A 5,028-nucleotide genomic window follows, 5' to 3' on the forward strand; every position below is an offset into this window, starting at 1 on the left:
AGGAGTCATTTTTTCTTCTTTCTATTCTCTTTAGGCGTTACTGCCACTGTCTGTGTATAAGGGGAGGGGGACTGTACTGCAGGTTCAGTTCTCTTTCTCTGTTATACAGGAGACAGAACTCAATAAACATTTTACTACTCAATGCATAAAGCTGTCTGTGTTTGATGTGCTCTCATTTTTCCACCACAATGCCTATGATTGGATGAGTTGTTAGCTGGGTGTCGAACAGCATGTTGGGTATTGTAGTGTGCTTGGGGTTCGGGGCGGCATGACAAGCTTAGTCTCAATTATAATATATTTTATATGCTATCATGAGTAAAACAGGAAAAAAAAATTAAAAACAGGGAAAACAAAAAGAGGAAACATCACAAGGAAAAAGTTTAAACTTGAATAAAATTTGAATTAAGTGCAAACAACAAAAAAGGTGAATTAAATTAGGTTGAATGCTCCTGCTTTATCCATAATGTTATAGGCAGACATGTCTGTTGATTGATGTGAAACCATTTTACAGGGTCAGATGTACCATACAGTGTAACCACTAGTCACTCATAATGTTCTTATGTAATAATTCCATGTACTTATTCAGTAATATCTTTGACCGTTTGCATGAGTGGAGTTCTGTTACACCTGCATCTGTTACTTTTTTTTTACCAATAGAAGGTGCTGTTGATTAGCTTGACATCAGTAAACGCATGAGGTGTCATCATTATTCAGACATTCTGACCAGCCCTCTTTATTTTAATGTCTTACTGGTGATTGATTAAAAAAAAAAAACTGATACACTCTTCAGGTCTGCTTACACAGTAATACATGAACAATGTGGCCAAAAATTGTAGAAATAAAAAGTTCAAAACTTGCCCTGAGAGTGTGTGTGTGTGTGTGTGTGTGTGTGTGAGAGAGAGAGAGAGAGAGAGAAAGAGAGACAAAAAAATGTACATAAACAGAAGAGGATGTCGCTGGGCCGTTGGCCCCTCCCTGCATGCTGCTTCTAGAACATGGAAACAGCATTAAGAGGCATTTTTGCTTCATGCATTTCAGTGAGTTTTACACACATATATCCAGGTTACAGCAGTGAAATCATTTGGGGAATGACACAATGCAAAGTGAGTAGCCTATCATATTTCATATTTGCCTTTGCAACAAATCATGCAATACATATTATTCAAAAATTTAAATATGTATTACAAACAACAAGGCTGTCTGCAATAGAAAGGATTGGCTGCTGCTTTCTAAGTGACTGCTTGTACTATTTTAAGGATATTACTGTATTTAATGTAGCAATACAATAAGCTGGTGTTGCATACAGTAAGATACTACTTGGCTAATCATTGAGGTGGACTAGATTTTAATTTTCACTCATTCAATTTAGAATCAAATTGCTGTTTATTTCTATATGTAAACAAACACAAAAATAAAGTACTAAAATATTATATGCAAGACAGGATTTAAAGTAGAGAAAATAATGAAAAACTGGATTCAAAGTGTATTTAAGCTCTAAGAAAAAATAATTGATTTATATTTCTAACAGCTTCCCTTCCCAAATAAAAGGACTGATTTCATAGGTTTGCTTTCCTAAGCAACTTTGTCATCTGAGAAATAAAAACAGAATTTTATTAAAATTCTATTTTTCTACTGTTTAGTACTATTTTACTAAATTTCTAAAATACCATTTGCACTGTTATTCTGTACAGACCAATTGAATTGGAGCAGGGAAAATCAAATGAATCATTCCTATTGTACTTATGAGCAGATACACTGACATTTAGGAGTTTGTGTTTTTGCACTGGTAAAAACATACTTGCAGGTTGTAGTTATTACTGGTTATGACTTTAAATTAACACAATAACGGGCATATAAAATGACACATTTCACTGTTTCAGATATGATGACTACTTTCATTCTCCTCTACATTTAACCAAGTAGCTTCAAATTACCAATGTTCCACATTATTTAGGATTTCCCAGCTGAGGATTTTACTGGTGGGAAGAAGTGGTGATGGTATGACCAGCACAGGAAACACCATCCTGGGAGAGAAATCATCCAAGACTAAGGACTTCCAGAGTAGACCAGTAACATTTGTTGAAGCACCTGGTCATTTTGACACAAGAGTCACTAATGCAGAGATCCAACATGAGATAGTGAAGAGTATTGCCAAGCGTGGCCCGGGTCCACATGCCATTCTCATCATTCTCAAAGTGGGTAGATACACAGCTCAAGAAGGAAGAATTATTAAAGAGATTAAAGAACTATTTGGGGAGGAAGTCCTAACATATTTTATAGTTCTTTTTACAAATGGAGATCAACTGAAGATGACCAGACCATTGGACAGTTTGTAAGGCAAAGTAAGGAGCTGCAGGACCTAGTAGATCAATGTGGAGGTCGTGTTTATGTCATTGATAATAAATACTGGAATGAGCAGCAGGATGAGTACAGGAGCAACAGGGTTCAGGTGGAGAAGCTACTGAACACCATAGAGGAGATGGTGAGGGAAAATGGAAGAGAGTGTTACAGGATGAGAGAAAAAATAATGGATATTGGAAAAGTATGAGATTATCTGAGAATGTTAGAAGATGGGTGAAGAATAATATCCATAGAAGACACTGGGCAGCTGTGATAATGTCTTCTGGGTTAGTCATGGGTGGTTTATTATTATTATTATTACTACTACTACTACTACTACTACTACTAATAATAATAATAATAATAATAATAATAATAAATTATGGAGTGTAATTATGTACAGTTAATATATTATTAAAAACATTCATGGAATTATTTAGCAATGCTATTGATAATAAGAAATTATAATAGCAGGCTTTATTAACAACTAAGCAATGCCAAAAAGTGAGACTGGAACACAAAGTTAATTTATATATAGTAGATATTTTTAATCTGAGCATTATGGATTATTGATTAGCAATTTGAAGAAAGCAAGGCAATGACAAGACACTCTGAAGAACTGAATGAAATACATAGTATTACTGGGCATGTCCACAGATTTAGCTGATCCCTGAACAGCCAAACTGACAAGTCCTTTTACTCTCCCCACCCCTTTTCAGGCCATGGTCCACGCCTTCATTCCCATTATGTGGCCTACAAAACTGGGTCAGGCTTCACTTGTGCTAAATGCTTGAAAGTTATTGCTGTTGTTTCATGTCATGAAATGGCAATATAGCAAAATGAGGTATCATCCGATAATTACAGTTTATTTGTTGTCAGTTAGTCCTGATATATAGTTTCCAAATCTAACTGTTCTCCACCTTTTATTTATTGTCAACTAAGTGTATCAATACATATGATATGACTGTAATCATTTGTATTGTAAATGTATAACACAATTGCATATTTTTGGTGTAGAGTTTGCCAAGGTTGTCTAGGGAGTCAAATATTTTATATTTTGTCTGATCAGCTTCTAGTCAACATGTACAGTGTTGTCAACATGTGCAGTTAAAATTCTATTTTTAAGCAATACTATGCATGTTTAATAAAGCAATTTGTAATGGGTGTCCAAAGGCCTTATCGAGTGTCTTCAAATCTTTCCAAGTTATTCAAAACACATATATCCACATTTCAAGTCAAGAGAATACTTGTTTTGAATCGTATGTTTCAAGTGACTATTGTTTCCGGTTAGGATTAGAGTTAAAGTTAGGCTCAGGGTCAGGATCAGGGATTCTGAAATATTTTAACTTGAAATGGGTCAAATATGAGCCAAATATAAGAGGAGAGTTAATGTGTTAACAGAATATCAAACTGGGGAACATAGGACCCTGGAAACATGTGATTCTGGGACCATACGTATGGACCCAGGGGGACGTGGGCATATTCTTATGGTGGCATGGCATGACAGTACTAATGATTCTATGGAAAATTATTGACAGAAAATGAGCAATCTCTGGAACAGAAACCAAAAGAATACATTTCTAAATTCATGCGTGCACCATGTATCGGTTTTACCAAGAACATGGTTTGATTTATGCCTCCATGATGCACAGCTTCATGAATTGAAACTTCATACTTTCTGTCTAGTCTGGAAACAAGGCCCCACCTGGAGGAAAGATGTAGGAAGGTGTTTTGGAGGGAGAAGAGACAGAGAGAGACCTTTTTGTGAATTGTGATTTGTGATAGTGTTGATATTCTATTCAGTGATTGCTTTCCCTTTCAACTCTGAGCCTGCTTTGCACTTATAACTACGGCTGCTGTTATAAATTTGTACACACTATAAATATTTGTATGTACACTAGTCGGTAACGAATGGCTGCCAATTTGGACTGGGTTTTGTCTGTGTTTTCGCGTAGGGAGTTAGTGTCGTCTTGTTTCAGTGTAGTCTTGTTTTGGCCTGGGTCACTCCTGATGTTACACTTTTGTATTGTATTTATTTAAATGATCTTTGTGGTTTTTCACCTCTTCTCTGTGATCAAAGGCCAAGTCTTTTCTGGGCAGCCTTTGTAGGACTTTCCCACTAGCAAAACTAAAATAAAACACAGTTCTCTTGAACAGGACTGGCACTATTTGTTGGTTACTGTTCCACAGGTCTACCATTTTCTTGTTATAGTTTGTTGATGAGTTAAGAGTTAAATTATGTCATTTGTCATTTTGTGTCTATTCAAAGTGTCCCAACATACTGTTGTTCAAATTAAATTCATGCTAAACATTTTTGGTTTCTAGGGAATATAATAATTAACTTAGTTCCTAGACATTCTGTTTGGTAACATACTACTTCTGTTGCAGTTTCAATGTAGCAAACAATACATATAATACGATAACTGCTTTGACACCATTGCATAATGTAGTAAAAGATAATTAAGAGAGTTCCTGAGAGTAAGCCCTGCTAGTCCTAGTTTTAAAGTTTTATTCTGGATAAGAATTGCAATAATACATATCAGTTGTTAAATTTTATAAAGATTGTATGAGATTTCCTGCTTCATCATGATCTAAATAAATCTTATACAATCATGGTCTGATTGTGATAGCGATAATTTTATTAACACTGTTATCTATATATTAAATTCAAGGAAGTTAAAAGTTTCT

The 5,028-nt window shown here is 35.1% G+C and overlaps 1 pseudogene; it reads left to right on the forward strand.

Annotated features, from left to right (window-relative positions):
* The first annotated feature begins 1,889 nt into the window (after positions 1-1,889).
* Positions 1,890-5,028, forward strand: LOC145660408 (GTPase IMAP family member 4-like; annotated as a pseudogene).

Source organism: Electrophorus electricus, chromosome 13, assembly GCF_041902795.1.
Source record: "Electrophorus electricus isolate QZ-2024a chromosome 13, ASM4190279v1, whole genome shotgun sequence".
Classification (NCBI taxonomy): domain Eukaryota; kingdom Metazoa; phylum Chordata; class Actinopteri; order Gymnotiformes; family Gymnotidae; genus Electrophorus; species Electrophorus electricus.